Raw genomic sequence first — 21038 nt, forward strand, 5'->3', positions numbered from 1 at the left:
AATTAACTAGCTGGCAGTTTCACCTCATTTTGGTTTGTAATAACTTTGTCAACAGATGTGCACACTGTTCCTAGGATAACACACATCATCACCATTGTAATTATGCCACTGGCTCTTATTGTTTCATGTTCTAACAATAAAAAACCTAATTCTCACTTCATTTGGTTAATGTGGTCTACATACCAAACAATACAGTATCACACCTAAGGAACAGTTTCCATGATATAGCCAACTGTTGATTGAATTAATTGCTGTATAAAATTGAGAGACTTGCTTAACCACTCTGTCAACTGGATTATTTTACACCTTCCCTATTTATAAAGAAACAAAGGCAAGCTGTTAGTTTAAACTTAACATATATTATTTAAACAAAAATACTAGTTTGTTTTAAAATAAATTTGTCACCAGGCCTAGATGTTCTTTTGTTTTTGGATTTCAGTTGATTTTAGTTCCATGTCGACATAAAGGCACCTTAAGATTTGCACGTGTGGAATTAGTATTATTAGGATTATTTAAAGGATTGTTTTGTATCCTTTTAACAATTCTGGATCTGCCTGTAATCGGCAACATTTGTCATGCTCGAATGATCAACATAGTACGGCAATGACACCGTAGCGTGGTGGTTAATGCTTACTGTACTGTGCAAATCACAGAATCCTAGTTCAAATTCAATCATGACAGTACAGTACAACTACTTCAAAATGTAAACACTACTGAAACTGTGTAAAGGTTAGACACAGATCTAATAAACTTTCTCATTAAATTATTTAATTATAGTTAAAATTAGTATACCAAGTTGCTTGAACTTTACTCCTATATGTTTCTTGATCCTGACTAATGTCTATGTTATCACAAACCCATGCAGGTGCAAATATAAAACGTATTTGGCAATTTTTGCCGAGTTCAGACTGATTACGGTATGTGACTTGTCCAATTTTTCATGACTTCCAATTCTATCATCGAATGTTTCAAATACAAACCAGGTGTGCACTTAACATTAGAGACGAAAACATAGACTTAGGTCGAAGGTGGTTGATCATTGGCTATGTTGTAAATTGGATTTTTTGTTTAAGTCTGTCGGTCAATCGTTGAATTTTACTTTCCAATTACAATTCAGGTGTACATAAGGCGGAGGTCAAATGTGAATGTTCGATCTTAGCCGTTGTGTGTGGGTCAAAGCATCATTGTTAAACATCAATAGGATATCATTTTATTGAAGTGGCAGCTATCATGCTATCTATAGCCGCAGTAGAGAATATCGGATGAGGTGTTCGAATCCCATTTACAAACTATACATACTAAGATTTACCAGCATAATGTTGACAAGTTGAGTTTATCATGTTCTAAATAAACTATATTAGAAGAGTTACGACACCAAATAAATTAGAAGACGAAAATTGTCAACATTACCAAAAATGCAATGGGTTCTGGCGATCAATTCAAACGTATCTGCAGTGTAGTTGACTCAAGGTCAGCGTCTGTCAATCAAATAACCGTTATTTTGTGTTGCAGCTAGAAGTTGTACATCGCCAGTTAAATGATATTCTAAGGGCCTGTTTCTGCTGCAACTGCTCAAAATATAAAAATATGGTATAAAATAAGGGTATTTTTTTAACTGTATTTTTTAATACCCCGTTTCTGCTAAAAATACTTCTTGGGTTACAATTCATTCTTTTTACCCAAACTTGTATTTTCCGCTTTCTTGATAAACATGGTAAAACTAAAGAAGAACATAGTAGTTTTGATTTCACTTATTTGGTCGATAATTAAAAGTCATAATGAAGGAAGTTTTACACCTCACTTTCAACAGCCTAGCCCTAGTGATAGAGATGTAGTGAGATCACAAATACACAGGATTCCCTAGAGTTATTGTCAGTGCTTTCACAGGCTCAGTTTTCAGTCTATTCCGTACTTCTGCTATACTTTTTTTAGGAAGGTCTTATTGCCTTTTAGTTGTATGGACATTTTAGCTTCCCCCCATAGATTTATAGTAAATACTGTAACATCTTCGCTCCACATTTCACCGAATATATCTATCGTGTGTAAAACAGCGATAGGGGAGAGATTAGTAAACTCAACAAGACATTCCTAATTTGAAGAATTCACTGAGTTTACTTTTAAATTTTTTCTGAACATATATCAGCACATTTTCTAATGAATATGCTTCCTATCAAAAATATTACCATTCCCTTATGAGTTACTATTGCATTTGCAGATCAGAGTGTTGCTTATTAAAGAGGCACTCAAAAAATTCTTTCATTTTTAAAAGTTGCAAAATATGAACTTTAAAAGGCTATAAAATGTAATTTTATTTAGCAATCCTGTCAACAAAGCTTAAAATGACAACATCCATGTAGGAGCACATGTATTCACCATGATTCTTTTTTAATTGAAATGGCAAAAGTAAAACTATAGATAATGAATAATTAATTAAAATTGAAATATGTTAAAAAAGTGAGTGTTATTCCAAACCCCTAAAAATAAATAAATACATTACCAAGCTTTTGAGATACTAGGCCCATACTGTAGATAAGTGGCCTATCCATCTGTTGAAAATAAAAATTGAGACTTGTTATATTATTCAAATAAATGCCTATCTATGCAAAGGTACAGTAGGTATATCCATTTATTAGCAGCTTACCTCTTCTTAGATAAAAATGTTCTTGATTGACACAAAATGTCTTGTATTTGAAGGATAACCTACAATAAAAAAAAAAAAGAAAAGTGGGTCACCTGTAAATTAATGCATTTATTTAAATTAGGAAAACTCCGAAGGGTTAGGGTATATAAAGGGTTATATATTAGGGTTAATATAAAACAAGAAAAGTTGGACCTGATAAAGTAAGGAAACATATTCTTCATTAAGCCAAAATGTTTTCAAAAATTTAAACTCACAAACTTAAACTCACATTTGAAGGGACAATCTACAATATAAATAAAGTGGGACATCTGTTCAATTATGGACATTAATGCACATATATGCAAATTAGGCGTATCCACTTGCATGATACAGTATGAAAAAAAAGTATTATCACTTTTAAGAAAATGATTTCAAACTTTTACCATTGCTCAGGTTTTTATCAAGTATTTCCTTCCCTTTGATGACACAAAACTCAGATATGCTATTCATCAAGAAAAAAAATCTAACCAAATGTGTCACTTTGACACTTGGCTACAATTTCCATGTTTTTGTGACAATTGATAAAAGTGTGAACATTTAATTCTATTTAATTTTTGGGGGGTTTTGTCATGATGGTTCAATTAGGACATTAAGTAGTTGAAAAATGTCAGCTTTGAATCACCAAATTATATGCTTTACACATTTTATTTAAGAACTAGTATATTGCTCAGACTGAGTTGTTAATTCATTCAAATATTAAAATATTTTTATTCATACATCGTTTCGTTTCATAATATTTATTCAACCAAAAAAAACCATATTATTTAACATAAATATTAAACATTTTAACATAACATTTCTACTTATTTTTTTGGCTGGGATCTGGTATAGAAGTACAATTTTGGTATTGGAAAACTTTTCAAAAATGAAAAAATTGTTTCTGTAAGCTTTTACACATGGATGGATAATCTATAGTCAACAAAAGTAAGGAACATCACAACATTTGCAAATAATTTGTTGGGAAAACAAAGATTTCCAAAAAAATAAAAGGAACAAATAGGACAGCCAAATTTAGAAAGATAATTTAGCAAAAATTAAAGGAGAGTATGGCTTGTGCGAACTTGTCTTTGAAACAAGTCAATAACAATTATAACAAACAGAGACTGCAGTGAAAGCAGAGGCTACAACTACAACATTGCTAAATTCAAATTCGGGCAAGGAAGGAATAACTTGTCCAAATTTTGGGGTATCGAAAGGCAGGTTGGGTAAAAAAGATGAATTTTAACACGACCACCCAAGATAGTACTTATAGCAGAAACGGGGTACTAAAAAATATGGTATAAAATATACTGTATTTATGCAGCAGAAACAGGCCCTAAGAGACAAATATAGAACAATACAAATGTGATTTAGAGTTAAAGAAAAACAAAACCATTTTTTTTTTATAGAAGATAAGAATGGAGATCTTTGAAGTTGAAGTTCCTAGCAAAGACATAACACGATAAATGTAATAATTAAATAGAACATAGTAAGGCCATTCATGTGCACTTTTCAGAATGTCTTAATATCTATGTTTGTTGCATATGTTAAACATTAGGCCCTACAACAGAACCATACTTTTACATTGGAAGTGTGGTAACTACCAAACTGGGTTAATTGGTCTTAGACACGCTTATGTCCCCATCAGTGTCATCAGTTAAAGTCTTATCTTAGATCTAGTCTGAGGGTTTTATTACAGTTTCCCTCACAGTTCAACAAGTTTCGAGTGGGGGTAGATTGAATGAAGTGAGAAATGGTTTAAGAGGCCAAATTTCCTACAGTAAGAGAATCTTTGGCTCCTCAGAAGATACTACCATCACATAACCAAATCAGACATGACATTAATAATGGCCCTTTCTATGATGTCACATTTCAACGCCTTAGTAATATTGTTAGTAATATTGAGCATGTGGAATTCTTCGCTTGTGCCACGAAGCCAAGTCACATTGACTTCAAACAACAGCGGTACGAAGTAGGTAAGTTTTGTTATCTAAACTTAGCAAAAGTGATGTGTTTTTTGCAAACAATCTCTGACAAGTTGATTTAAATTCAGGAAATACTTATGGAAGTGATCACGACCACTATCAACGCAGAACTGGGCCCGGAGGTCATGACCCACGATTATAATCAGAATTTGACTGTTTAGCTGTCAAATTCATCTAACAATCTGCTAGGCCTCTTCAAGCAATAGCAAGTTTGTGCATCCCAAGGGCATGATGGATGGTGCCACTTGTCCTGCTACAACAACAGCTAAGCACAGGTTTTGATGTTTGAAAAATTTGACAATTGTAACTCCTCAATGGTACACTGATTTGATCTTAATAAAAGTCAAGTGCCCAGGGTAGCAATGCGGATGTAAATAAATGTCAACTTTGACATCTACATAAATCTCTATGACCCAGGGCTTTATAATGGCATTGTTTTCAATTGTATTTAAATTTCATAAACAAAAAGCTAATAAAATAAAAGAAATTTCACTGTAAATTCACTGCTAATTCTGCCAATAATACTTCTACAGTTGAACCTTTGTGAGCGACCATCTCCCGTAAAATTTGTATTGACTTTTGACAAAAACACAATATTGTTGTGCTTTATTATTTGCTTCATTTCGAAGCTTGTGTGCAAAATCTTTTTGATTTATTAGGCGTTTGATTGAATTATTAAATTATTTTTAATCATTCTGGCATATACTGTATACCATTAGTTACTTGAAGAAAATAAATAGATAAATAAATAGGCTTATACCTTTAACAAATTCAATGATAGTTAATGGCGATTAAATGATATACTGTACTGCATATATAAAATGATAATTCTAAAATTTAAAAAATAGTTTGAAAAGTTAACAAATTAAATTCCAAAATCTCCGTCCCTATATCTGTTTGTTTAAAAAATATTTATTTTCTAGTTAAAAAATAATAAAATCAATTCATCAATTACACTCAAAATACATGTATCTTATTACAATTTCCCAATACTGCCCTCAATCAAAACCAAAGTGATAATAAAGGTAAAGGTATTCATATTTGTCCTCAAGCTTAACTGGAAACTGAGGAAATCGGATTAGGCCCTCCACGGACCCACGGCAGCCAGCAGTGCAGCGCCTACCAGATCAGCACACCGGGAGACGATTCCCTACTCTTTTCGAATAGTGTACCAAGTTCTTTAACGTGCACTGTTAAGTACACGGGACCAACGGCTTTACATCCCATCCGAAGGACGAGGCAATGAGAGTAAAGCACCTTGCCTAAGGATGCAATTAGTATGGTACAGATAACTTCGAACCCATGCCTATCACATGCTAGTCCGACATTACCATTACACCATCACTCTCCAGTATATACAGCACCCGCCGCGATTTCTAGACGGTCTCCCATCCAGAACGCAACCAGGCCCAACGTTGCTTAACTTCGGTGATTTGACGAGAACCGGTGTTTCGACGCAGTATGGCCGTTAATCTATAAATAACTTTGTGTTTTAAATAACAGGTGGGAAAACTATATACCAAGTGTAAACCCTTAATAGTCACAGTCATGAGATGTTACCAAAGCAATACAAAACTTCTTTTTTTTCATTTCATTTCATTTATTTCAATATCGTCATCGCAGCCTTAGCTGAATTGCAAAGATATTTACATATTCTCAATATTAAAATGTGTATAAAAGTATAAAACCAATGGTAATTATAATTATATATAAAAAAGGATGCAATTGACAACAGAAATACTAAACAGGAACATTATAAAAGTTTAGTATAAAATAGTAAAATAAAAAAAAAACACCTAAAAGGACCAATAAGAATAACATAGACATTAAAAATAGTGAATAAAAGGAAACAAAAAAAAACTTTAGTTTTAACCTTATTTTATAATGCAAGTTTTTTCCCCTTGCAGAAGTCCATAACCAAGGGATAGGGGATATTTGAAGTATCGTTTTAAAACTAGAGATTAGCAGCGGAAGTGATGGTAAATACCTATCTAGCTTAGCTCATAAAGAATTGTTACCCTCTTTTGTGGGGAAAAAGTTCTGCATATCCTTGAATATCCATATTCTTGCAAAAATATAAAGAACACTAATATAAAAATAAAGGTTATAAAATTTAGGTAAACAACAAATTTGTTAACAAACTTTTTGTTTCTTTCAAATTTATTTTTTAGAGGAATCTATTACATCTGCCTTTACCTAATAATAAAATATACTGGTACAAAAATTTCTAAATGAAAATTTAAATGATCTAAAGAAGGTGGCATAATAATGATAATTTCAACAACATCGTGTACATTTCACGTTTACATATTTCAATATTTTCACAGCTTTCAAAAAAAAAAAAAAAACTAAGGCGATGAGTTGATAAATCCAGACATGCTAGGCACGTGCTACGTCTCTCTAAGAATAATAACAAGATCATTCACAAGTTAACACATGGTAAATGTGCATCGCATAGACAAATAATAGCTAACGAGTTAATTCACAACTCGGCACGACTTTTCTTCCTAGAAAATTTGGTTAACGCATATATCAACAAGTGGAAACCATTAATTGGTCGTTGATAATGAAATGAGGTTGAGGTACATGAATAGCAATGTAACACCACTACTTGTATTAAAGTGGCGACCAGCGTAATTGGCGAGAGGCTTGGGACCCATGTCGGACAACCTTTGCCATCTTCTCTACGCTTGTTCGCAACAACAGGAAGTAGAGTGACTAGATTTACTGGCGTTGGTTGGTTTAGTCATGATGGTAACAAGCGTGTGAAGTGTTCTACAGGTTCCTCTTGAGACCGTAGCTTGGCTAGATGTTAAAAAAACTCTGATTGTAGGAAACAGACTCGAGTACCTCAAAGACGCAGGCTTGCTTTACTCACATTGTGATGAAAAACGTAATGTAAATCCAACGAGGTTTCTAACTCTTTAGAGTTCATATCAACTTATCCCGAATGATAACTTTAGAGGCATATTGATAACGATGCGTGTACTTCATAATGTTAGCAATGTTCGGCAAAAGAATGAAAGATTACTTGATTTCGGACAAATTTTTCACATATGAGAAGGAAGTAGATGTTCTTGAACTTGATTTTGTTCTATTTCAAATGGCTCAAATATTAAGTCACGTTTCTTGATGTCTATGAAAATTATCAATTCTTTGAAACAAATGTAGGCACAGATATTGCACAATTATTTCAGGATATTTCATATAGACAGAAAGACAAAAACCGTATACTTTAAACATGACATTTTAGCATTTAGGGTATTATACTGTACTTCAATTATTTAAATAAGGCATTCAAATTATAAAGTTACTTTTTTTTTGCATTGACAAATTTGTTCTTTATTTTTGTTATAAGGTGTGTTTTTATAGCAAAAGTGAATTATACTTACATAAATAAATTGGTTTTTGCCCTGAGAAGCAAAATATAAAAAAAAATGGAACAAAAACTTAGTTTATCAATTCCACATTTGGGTGGACACTTTAATTAAAAGAAATATTTTAAATCTTGTAGACTTAATCACAGTCCCAAGGGCAAGTGAAAAGTAATTTAAAAGTTTATTTAACAATAGTGTACACTTTAATGAATGTACTCTTTAATGAATGTACTCTAGTCTAAAAGTAAATATGAAACCAATGGAATGGTGAAACAAATCAAATCAACAGCTTTACAAGTAATTACAGTGTAACAACATCTACCAATCAATGTACTGCATAATATTCAACTTCCTTTTATTGTCGTCGTCGGACTTTGGTCTACCCTACGATGATTTATAATAATACTTAAAAAAGCAACTGGGGATGGTGTTATAATTTTAATGCTGAAATTCAAGCCTGCAAAATTCTTTCAGTTTTGAAATGAATTTATGAGGACCTATAAATGAAAAGGTTTGCTTCATGTTTGTCAACACCAGACGGCTGGCTTGACAACAAGAAAAGCTGTAAGTCAAAGATGTTTATGGATAAATGACAAATAGTCACATAAGGACAGTTTTGACACGTGTGTGTATTTGTGATGTGTGGGCGGGTTCGCTCTTTTTATAGGTGTAATTATTGGAGGGGGGGGGGGGGTGTAAGTTAATATTGACTGTATTATAGATAGAGATAGGATTTTGGTTATTTTATTATTATTATATTATTATAAACATGAAAATAAAGAACTTTTGATCATTTAAAAGCAAACCTTTCTGATTAAAAAAAATTGTGAAGTATCTATCTGGGAAAGATATTTACAATATATTATATATTTTTGTTTGTTTGATTTGCTTTTTATAGACATTTTTTGAAATACAAAATTCTTTTTCCTGATGCTAAAACAAGTAATAATACAAAAAACTAAAAAAAAAGATAAAAATGTTTTTAAATACTTGGAGATGCTATATTAAATAAACATTATACAATATTACTTGGAATAATCATCAATATTTATATTAAAATAAGGAATATGGGTTATTTAATGTTCTATGTAATACTTTAATGTAATTTCAAATGTTAGAATTAATGTACTATTAAGATATCTGATATCCAATGTATACACCTAAGGGCAAAAACACATAATTCAATTAAAATGTTTAATCAAAATTAAATTTAGATCATTTCCACCATTTCCCATTTAATCAACTAGATCTACGGCCAGCTAAGTGTGACTGGGAATGAAGTAAAAATTCAATTTTACTCAACGGAAAACATTTATGAATATACTTCACTACGTGTTAATCAGCTTCACTAATTGGTTCATAGCATATGTTCTGTTAAAACTACTGAATTTATCATTAAAAATACAAATTGGAATATTACTGATTGTGTCATACTGCCAGTTTATAATAAGTAAACATGGTAAAGTTAGTATAAGTTTCTGTAAATGTTCCTTTAAATGAATACCTGATTTTATTCAAAACTGGTGGTTTAACTGTAACTTGATTTCTTTCTATTAACAGTATTCTACTGGCAGTTGGCAAAAATTGTGAATTAGCTGTGACTGTTCCTTTAAGTTAGGCGCTAGAGTAAAAAAGGAGATTTTGATTCTTGTGCCTATAGTCCTAGAATCCATAACAATTTTGTCAAGTAATCAGATGAAAAAGCATGTACCAATGTTTCAGTGCATGAATTAACATGAGGTAAATCGTTCCTAAGTTTTTGCAAATTTGCAAAGAGAGCTTCCTGCTTCAGAAATACTGGATCCACCCCTAATGTTGGTCCAAGCACCTTTTTTTTTTAGGTTGTTCTCACTCTTCAAGCAAATATCAAGTGTAACCGATTGGTTGGTTACAAGTTTACAAGTTTAGAAAATGAAAATAATTCACTTCTCCTTCAATTGCATTAAAGTACTTTCTGCCACTTAATGATGGCCTAGACTACAAATAACTTTATTCTAACAGAGTGTAAATTAAATCAACAACATAATAATAACTGTTCAGATGTAGCCGCTAAAAGAATAATATCTTATAAACAGTTTTATTTGCAAGTTAAGATAAAATAAAATAACATTCCAGACATATTAAAAATGTTTGATGATATCAATTATTCATTTTTTCTTAGGGCCTGTTTCTGCTGAGTAGGAATCGATCATTTTTAGGCAGAAGAAACGGGGCAAAATGACATAACTGATTTAAAATTAACCAATTAATAACACTCAATATTAATATAACATCCTTATTCTGTTGTATGTGGTAGTAGATGTTTATTGGGTCATAGTCAATTGACTATCTATATGGTTAACAAATAATATAGCGTTTATGGAAGAATTCAATTTTTTATTTTTTAATCGTACGAGTTTAGGCAGCGATAGGATGTAAACAAAACAACTGAATCTTCCCTAATTTGAACTGCGTTGTGGGTAATGATGACATGATTTTTAAAAAGTGATTACCAGATAACCAATTAACATCGGAGTCATTTTCAAATGCAACTCGGACAATTTTGTGGTGTGCAGTACTTGAGAATAATTTATTATTTTGATTTTTCCAGCAGAAACAGACCATTATAGGCATTTTTTTAAAATATATAATTTTTTATTTCACTCACCTTTATTGAAGATGTTGTCCCCAAATATATGAAGTACGGTATGAAGATGAATAAAATCAGACTTTTAATAAAGTTATTTACATCATTTTGATTATTTCGTCTTTTATAAATAATAAAAATCACAAGGTACAGAGCACTTTACGGGGTAGTAATTCAGTTGCAAAACTAAACAAAACAACAAAAAATGACAATTTTTTGCTTTAAATTAGTTTTTTCAGGTAAATATATATATTTTTTGGATCAAATATTTGCTCAAAGTGAATAACTACTATTATGTGAAATTAAATTGGATAATATATCTTTAACATTCTTGATCCTTCCAACACATCATTATTTTATTATAAAAATTACAAAAAATAATAATAACAAATTACAGAAATTCAATACAAATCATAATAGCAAACAGTTATACTAATATTTTTCAAAAAAGTATCGTAATAAATATAAAATATTTTATATTCGATATAATACTATATTATAGTAAATTTACAAAAATGCCAATAATAACAACTTCAATATTGTGCTATACAATATAAATTTACAAGCATAGAGAAACTCTAACCCAGTCCAGGGAAATTAATTAATTAATTTGATAATATAAACAGTGAAGATAAGAGATCTGTGATAAAAGGCTGCCTATTTTAACAAAACAATAATCTTTAATACAAATACTCAATTATTGACAATATGAAAATGCTATATGAAACAAAGACAAGAAATCATGTCTCCAGATGTATGTGAACTTATGTGAAATGTGTAAGGAAGAAAGTAACCAGATACAGAAACGTGGTCTCGGGGGGAAGCTAGGCTGAGTGAAATTGACACGTGGGGTGTTACAAACCCAGGAAGTAGCATCAACTTCAACTATTCACTGGGGGAGAAATATATTATAAACTTCTAAAAAAGTTAAAAGACAGAGCCTAGCATGCAAGTATTCCTATAATGACTTTGATTTGCCACATTACATTGTGTAGTAAGTTATGGAATTATTTGTTTATTTTATTAGATAACTAGGAAATACCATCAATATTTAACTATCCATTGGGAATAATTAAAATAAATCATCACAGAAGATAGAATTGCAAGGAAACATTCCTAGTAATATTACTACCGTAGGTCTTTCAGAAAGTTTAATTTATGCCGACATTGTGCTTACATGACCCATGACAGAAATGAATAAATAGCATCTTTCCCGTATACTCCCAGCACACATAGAAAAGTGCTTAATTTGCAGAGAATTCTGTTCGATAATGCATGGATTTAACATTAATATTATCTTTAGATGTTTTGCCTATAAAAATGTGTTTGATGTATTAATGATGGCTCATCATCTGTTTACATTGTTCAAAAGTACAATTGAACATATAAGATAATATAGGTAGACAACTAAAGTATAAATGCTTCTTATTAGCTTACTTGTAAAATTAAATTGACTTTTTTAATTACTTCAAATTTTTTCTTGGAAGGCTGATAAATCTTTAAAGAAATTAGATGAAATATTTTAATATTATCGATAACAACACAGGGCAGAAGTAAAATATCTAGTGCAGGAACCATCCAGGGCAGTGCAGAATTACAATTAAACCTTTCAGCAATATTAGGAAATGATGGTGATACATTCAATAGGCATAGAATGGCAAAATAATATTGTTGAAAACACTAGATTAGTATTAAAATTTTCAGTAAATAACATTGGTGTTTCTAGAGTCAATTCATTCACACAACTCAGTTTGAATCAGTCATTTCCAGAAAAATGGTCTAAAAAGTGTGGTGATCCACTGCCAGGATTTTGTAAGTAAGGAGGTGGAGATTCAGGATTTTGTAAGTAAGGGGGTGGAGATTCAGGATTTTGAAGTAAGGGGGTGGAGATTCGGTCAAAAAATGTTATCAAGTGAACTAAACTAATTATAATGTTTATTTTTTGTATATTTTATGATAACAAAGAAACAAATTGAGTAATTATCAACAATATTTTGTCAGCCACCAACAACATTTTAAATATAAATATGTATATGTTTGTATGATGTAGTATGTTTAAGCGGATATTAGCCCTTGATGGCATTTGCAGCAATAAAGAAATTAAATTGAATTGAATAATATAACCTTGAAATTGCCAAAATTCTATGATATATTTTCACCAGATTTTGAAACCAGGTTAAGGCACTACAGTATAATAAAGTATTTTCTTTTAAAATGTTTGTTGTTTTGTTTCAATTGTGCCATAAGAGTATAAATGTTTCCAATAAGTCATTTAGAAAAATAAAAAATAGGCGTAAATTCAATCATTTAATTTACAAGTTTGTAACTGTTTATTTTCTTTGTCATGGTCATAGAATTTAAATTAAAATTAACGTCGCTGTCACAACATTTATAACAAATGTCTTTTATCTAAAACCCGTAGTGATAATCGGGTAAGTGTTGTTGAGGAAGGAAGCACGAAACGCACTCACACCAATTTGTCCATTTTTGACACTGTATAAAAAAAAAAACTTTCACTTATGGTGAACCACATTATCCAGATAGGTGTGTGAGTCAGTCGAGAAGATGTACAATCGAAAGTATTATATACGATGATTAAGTTAAAGATATGTCAATTTGTATTTAAATGGATAAGATCTGTTATTGTAGAAATACCAGGGGATCGGAACATATGAGGTTCAACGACAAACATAAAGCGGTTAGTCTGCGTGTGAACCATTTTAATGTAACTGGATACCCTGTTTCGTGCTTTGTATCACCATGTAAAACAGAATTAACAAATGACAGCCTAATTTCTGTCTAGTTCACGGATTATTGCTAATCAGATTTAATTTTGCTTTTAATTAAATACTATAAAGAGCATGAGTAAAGGCACAGAAACAATGTTTCCTAGATAAATCAGAAGCAACAAAAAAACATGACTTTTATATATATATATATGAATTTTCACACGTTCGTTACTCTATAAATGAACTTGGTAATTTTCAAATTAATTAATATTTAACCTCAATCGAACTCGACTTTTTTCTGTAAAACAAACTAGCTTGAGTGAAAAAAGTCCTATGTAACCAACTCTTAGTCAACTTATACCCCTTTTACACTATCACCGTAACAGAGGTGTAATCCTGCGGTTGTTAGTTAAATCCAACCACCCCAGGGTGAAACGAAGCTGAATGTTTTCCGGTGTACCTTCTCCGGTGTAGTCGAATCTACACCGGAGACACGAAGTGTAAACGGTTTTTGTGGTTCAAAACCGAGCTGTTAAAGGTCATTGACGTGAAAATGTAACATGTTGTCACAGAAATACAATATATTATGCAAACAAAATAGGTTTTTTGCTTAAAATACACCTTTTTTTTGCTTAAAATAATAATTGTACGATATATTGTGCTGTTCGTTATTTTCGTTTAAAGGCACGAACACATTTGTGATTTTTCTTTTCTGTTGAAAATATTGAATTGTTCGTGTGCATTCTACCTTACCAGAAAGCCTAAAATAATGTAATATTGGTGCAGGGAGGTGAAAAAATAATTATAATTATTTTTTCACCTCCCTGATTGGTGTAACTCTACCCTGGCCGATTCTATGTTGGCCTAATTATTGAAAAAAGGAAAAATACTGACGTCTCAATGGATGAAAATAATATCTTTTTTAGGAACTGAAAAAGTACCATATAATAATTTTCCTTCATTGATACATTGTTAGGCTAATTAAAAAATACATTTTTATTTTAAATACTTACCGTACCTACCCTATTTTTACGCCAACCTAACAATTTAAGGCCTATTTAATGTACGTACAGTCTACAAGGCGAAAATGCAGTCATTTTAAAAAGAAAAATAATTGTTAGGCCCTAATATTTTAAATAATAATTGATAATCTTAATAGCCACAAAGAAAATATTACACTGGACTACATTCAAAATTAAATAAATTGTGCCAGTGAAAATTCGGATTATTATTTTTTTATATGAGATTTGTTGATATGTTCCAGTGTTTAAACGTTTAAACCATAGTCAATTAAGTTCCACGTGTGCGCTTGCTATAGTGATTTGATTGACAGCATCGGGGTGATCGATGTAGTGTAAATGGGCGCAACTCGAGTTCATCTCGCAGTTTTTTGGCTAGTGTAAATGGAAATTGCCTCCGAGTTCAACTCGTGTTCCTCTCTCAGTCGATAGTGTAAAAAGGGTATAAGACTAACTGCACGGTTAGTTTGAAACTTGCCCAGAAAGAATGGTCTAGCTAACCACTGCAAAATGCAATGTGACTGCATGGGTAGTTGAAGTTATTTTGGCTGTGGCAGCATGTAAAAATAACTAACCAACTAATCATAATGACAGCTTAGCTAATTTGACTCTGAGAGGAAACCTTTATGAGGTTTTTGACTTTTAATTTAATGACAATATTTGGTTTCAAAACGATTTTTTAGATTACATTCTGTACATGAAATTGGTGGCAAAAAACACATTTACAGTGGCGTATGTGTGTGTGAACTACCCCGTAGGCAGGGCCGTCTTAATTAATGCCACGGAGTTAACGCCAGCGACATTTGAATCATTTTGACCTTATTTCAAGATATCAATCCGCGCACAATGCATGTTGGGATAGTGGGCCGCTAAAGTGATTAGATTCATCTTATTTTTCACATTTTTAACCATTTAAAGATGAAAAAAGTTATCTCAATAGGACCATATAGTATTTATTTTTACATTAAATGTAGTTTGTGACCTTGAATTAGATCTAAAAAATGTAGGGAATGGGACTTTTATCCTGTTACTGATAACAGTATCATGTATTGTAACTTACTATAAAATATAAATTAAATTTACTTAACGGAAATATGGAAATTCTCTTGAGAATTTGATGTAATTTTCAGTGAAAAAAATTACTTTCGGCTACAAATTTGTAAGTAAAACATGCATTTGGTTATTGCAGCTGGGTACTGATGAAATAATGAAGTGAGAAATATCTTTCTTTGGTGATTGCCAAAAAAATGAGATAGCCAATGAGTAGGATGACTTTTTTTTCTCATTTCAAAACATTTAAATAAAAATATAACAATAATTCAAAGATAACTGAATATATTTAAAAAAAAAGTGATATGAAATTGTTTTTTAAATAAAGAATTATCAGAACTGTTGGTATTTCCAAAAAGAAAATTTGAAGTATTAAATGAAATTTTGGAAACAACAAAAAATTTAATCAACGTAGCTTGAATGAAATGAATTAAACTAATTCCCAATTTCCAGCCCACTTGTTAATGAATAATTGTTCCATTTATAATGTTGTTTGTTTAATTCATTACTTTAAATACGCTTGCAAAATATAATATCCTAAGGGGAGAATTAGCATATAGTTGAACTTTACTGTTTACCGAAAATTCAATAAACAAATTATTGTGTGAACATGGCAAATGTGTGAACGAGAATTACCGATTTTCCCAAAGTTCGCCCGTTTGTACTTTGATTTGATCAATAACGATTTTAATACAGTTAATTATAAGATACTTTAGGGACTTTAATGACGTTCATTATTCATATTATTCATAGGTTTTATGGGTAATGTACCGCCCTCTGGGAGGTGGTAAGTGAAGAATGTTTTGCACCTATTATTAATTAGGAGTTAAATCCCTATGCACAAAGTTATCTCAAGCTCGTATAATTCTTCTACACTCAAGATTACATTATAAAATTATTAATATTATTTATTATCATAAAATCCCTGAATCAAGAGACATAAAAATGAGTTAAATTTAGTCTTTAGTACACTGTATTTTATTTTATATTATTCAATCGAAACCAACAGCGATAATTACCGCCACTAACAGGTTTGATAAAAACAAAGCCAGGACTGTTTAAAGCACCTTTCGTCCTAACATTGATCAAGGGCTTCTCTTGTCCAGTGCCCACCTTCACCAGAGGAAAGGCAGGTACTAGATGCAGGGGCTGCCATAAGAGTCAGCAGTGCTGATTTCAAATGCCTAACGGGACCCCAGCTTCATATACAGCACCCGATATTCCCAGATAGTCTCCGATCCAAGCTCTAAATATACATATGACCAAGTATAATCCCACCATACTCTTATGTCACTCTGAAATATTTTCATACAGGGAGGTGCCGCATTTACAGGATATATATTCGTGGGCCTGGTAGCACAAGTGTGGGAAAATATGTTTCAAGTTTAAAGTTGTCAAAATATCAGGATTTATTTTAGCAGGGACTTTAGCTATGCTGGATGCAAAGTCCATCGCTAAAGGGATCCTACCTTTGAATCAATGAAAACTAGCCGCCAATGTTATTGCAAACCCTATCACAAACGGTTCCTCTTTTGCAGGAAACCGGTATGAATGTTGCGCCCTCTCTTGCATGGCATTTTTCCTGTCGACTTGGTAGTTCAAGTCCATAGTACAGTATTTTTCAGTAAACCTGGTAGTGCAAGTCTCATGTCTCGCACTGCTGCACCTCCCCGGGTGTACGCGATAAACCAGAATTGATGTTTTTATGTCATGGTAAAAACATTATCGAAGGCACATTGTACCCTAAAGTGTTCTACAATCAATTAGACCTAATAATGTGCTATTTTATTTAAAAACATTATTACTATTTTAACAAAAAGTTGTCCAAAAATGGTCTTTGCATGGATTGGAAGTCTGAAAGTAATTGAATGTTGCATATTGCAATCTTTTAACAGCAAACTTTAAGGAGAACACAGACAAAAAACAATACAGACAAAATACCATTTAAACAAACATATTTCAATTTAATTAAATTGTATGACATCAGTAATTTAAAGACATTCACCTTTTAATATAAATCTAATAAATAATTTTATTTCCTTAATAAAAAGTTCTGTAACAGCATTTTTTTGGTACTTTGTACAATCCAATGTAATCTAAACTAAGACAGAAACATAGTTTACATGCCAACTGGGCAAGCAATTCAAGTGAGATTTATGACAAGTAAGGGTTTATGATACTAACTAATCAGTGTGATATAATTAACAAACGACATGAACAAATTTAAAGAACTAGGAAGAGCCAGTACGTCGCGACGTACACTTGTTACTATTAAATAAGTCATAACCTCCCGTAAAACATGGTGTGAAGTCTATGGTAACTGATCCAGCTGTGAGATGCTGTATTATGAACTTCAAACTCAGCATTTGGAAGCAGTAAATCTCTCAGCACTATATTGTACTACAACACTACAAGTGAATCTTAACAGTGTTAACTTAATTTCCTTAATTCTTTTTACATTAAAGAGACTTTAAAAAAATGAATTTTCCCAAAAATATTTTAATTTTTAACAAGTTATTGCCCAATAATTAAAAAAGATTTTGCTTATTAAAAAAACCCAATATAAACAGTTATACTTAACCAGTAGACTTTATTTTTCTTTAAAGTACATTCTTATCAGATAAATTAATTAATTTAAAATAAATAAATTAGCGGACAATACCATAAAGTAATTGTTTAAATGTAAATAAACATAACATTTTATTTGTACTTTTTGATTTAATTTTGAGATAAATTAGACTGTAATTTAAATATTCATAAATAATTTTTTAATAAAATAAAAAAAATATATTTTATTGTCATTATTTACTAAGCTGTGTTTATAATATAATGACAGTCATAATCTGTTTGATTTGACAACATAAATGATGAATTTCTTATGAAATTGTAATTGTAGGCCTACCTTTAAGTTGAATTGACCAATGGTATACCTGCTTTCAATCAGTGGACATTTATAACTTTATTGTACAATTAGGAAGTGACACCCAGTAAAAAAACCACAAAATTGCCAGTCTTTAAATATGGGATTCATCAGTTTAAATCCTTATCTTGAATATGAAGTAGGTTTTATAATGTATTTTCTAAATCATTACTTTTTTATACTCAATAACCAGCATCCTGAGTTCCAATAAAATTAATAGTCTAAAATAGTTATTTGTTAAAAAATCAAATCATTCAAAACATTAATATAGCATAATGTAAACAAATTATTTATGCAATAAGTAGTCCTAGATTTTTTTATATCCACCTTAAAAAATTTGTATTATCCTCCAAAAAAAAAGAAAAGGCTTTTTTGCTTAGAATAAAGATTTATATGATAAAAAGACAAAATAAAATGTATTGAAATGTAAACAAAAAAAGCTAATTGTCTGACAGACAATTGAAAATGTTTTGTTTTAAAAACCGTTTTTCAGGTAAATATTTTTTTCCCCGTTTTTTTTTTGGAAAAGTGAATTTAAATTAGTATGTGCCTTTAAAATGGACAGTTAAAAAATTTTTTCAGTATAATATCATCCATCCGTAGGTGGGTAGTGTTTTATTTTGTATCATTTATGTATTAAATGTGTTTCATTTTAATACAAAGAAAATCATTGAAACATTCTACAAATATTCTGTAGAATACTGTACAGTATTTCTTTTCCCCAGTGACCTTCTGAAGGTCAAATAAATGCAACACTTGTGCACCCCAACTAGAGTCACTTTTCATCCTACAGAGTCCTACTTTTATATTATATAGGCAGTTCATTGGAATTTGGAATAAATTATAAAAAGCAATGATCAAATTTTTAAAACAGATACTAAACAATAAATTTTGATTGTAATATATTTATTATTAGCCTACTGTATGTGTAAATCAAATTATACATATGTTTTGTTTAAACGAGACAATATGTTTTTAATTGATATTCTAACACAATGTCAATGTAATTCAGTTAGATATCCAGTGATAGGTAATATTATCTGCCTTGCTACCTGGCTCCCACTACACATCTCAATCAATATTAAAATAAAGATTGAGGCTATTAGAGAATAACTTCGTGATTAATGTATTGTATTGTTTCTTGTTGTAAATAGTTTTAGTTTCATTTAGCTTAGTTAATCATGCTTTCTTTTTTTCTTCTTTTAAAAAATAAAAAAAAAATTATATATGCAATATATTTCAAAATATTATATAATAAAATATAAATAATCCACTTTATCATTTGTTAAAAGCATTTACGGTAAGAATAGAATTAAAACACCAAACTCTAAAGCTGGTGGCGATGGATACTATTTAACCGATTGTTTGCATGCAGAAGAAAAAACATTTTGGAGAAGAAACTTTATTCTAATTGTAGAAACATTATTAATACATCAGGATATTCATTAAGAATTAATATTTATATTTGTTAGACTTTTTAAAGTGTAAAATGAACCAGTTGTGACATCATGTGTATTACTATATCAAAGCACAAGGTTCTATTATATGATATGAGTTATAGCATTCTATCATTAAATTTTGGATTTAACATTATTTAATAATTACACACAATGGCCAATTTACTTTTTTGTTATCCTTATTTCAATTTATTTTTCCGAATTGCATGGGATTGGAAAATAAAGAAAATATTTATAATGAAGCAAGGTGGAAGGAAAACCCAAAAGAGCAATGCTTCTAAGATGAAGTATTTTGTCTATTTTAACTTAAAAATGCAGTGTTGCTTCCAGTTTATAATTTTTAATATAAACTAACAAAGTACGAAATTGTTAAACAATTAGTAACATATAGTTTGCTTTTGCTGTCATCCTTCCAACCATTTTTTATTTTGGAATAATTTCTCCATATTATATTTATAATTGCTTTTGAAGATTATTTTCCTCCTAAAAAAAATAATTTGTAAAGTAATAGTCATAATAATTTTACCAAAAATAGTAATAGGCCATTAATGTCATAAAACAATATTTTGAACATAAATTGGATAGGTTTTTGTTAGGACATTGTTCATGCCTTATCAAGTTGGTAAAATAACTGAAAATTATTATAAAAAGCTACGGCACAATTACAAAATCAACCAATCAAATGCTAAGATTAGAATGCATAGCTGATGTGTTAACAGTATACACATTTATGTGTAGTTTTTATCCATTGTTTTTCTTTATTGTAACATTAAAAAGAAATCACATTTGTTTATAAAATATAGGTCATGTGTTAAATTATTACTAATTAATAATAAACAAATACTTCAGTTACACTAAATAAATAAGGGCCTGTTCAGACCTACGGAGTTATGCTTTCGTATTGTACGCGGCGTACAAATCCATAGGTCTGAACCAGGAAAAGATTAGTGGAAGCCACCTCGTACGACACTGATATTTCGTACGCTACGAAAGCTCAAGGTATGAGTTTAGTGGACGTCGCTTACAATACGAAAGTCACGCATCGATGAATATGACCTAGGTTAGATATCTAGCCAATCAAATTACAATATTCGCCACATCACATCGTGACATGTGCTCATTGTATAGCCAAGCTGATCCATTTGTTGTGATCGGTGAACGTGTGAAAAAATCGTACCTTTTGTTGTTACACTATACAGTATTATTATTATTATTA

The 21038-nt window shown here is 30.8% G+C and overlaps 1 long non-coding RNA gene across 1 annotated transcript in view; it reads right to left on the reverse strand.

The window, feature by feature from the left end:
• Window positions 1–211: 211 nt before the first annotated feature.
• The window catches only part of LOC140056815 (uncharacterized), a 108787-nt gene continuing 87960 nt past the window's right edge, over window positions 212–21038 (reverse strand). The window contains exons 2-4 of the long non-coding RNA XR_011846832.1: window positions 2642–2700; window positions 2498–2546; window positions 212–311 (exon numbers count right to left, since the gene is read on the reverse strand). This is a non-coding gene — a long non-coding RNA (uncharacterized lncRNA). The remainder of the gene's footprint in view (window positions 312–2497; window positions 2547–2641; window positions 2701–21038) is intronic.

This window comes from Antedon mediterranea, chromosome 8 (assembly GCF_964355755.1).
Source record: "Antedon mediterranea chromosome 8, ecAntMedi1.1, whole genome shotgun sequence".
Classification (NCBI taxonomy): domain Eukaryota; kingdom Metazoa; phylum Echinodermata; class Crinoidea; order Comatulida; family Antedonidae; genus Antedon; species Antedon mediterranea.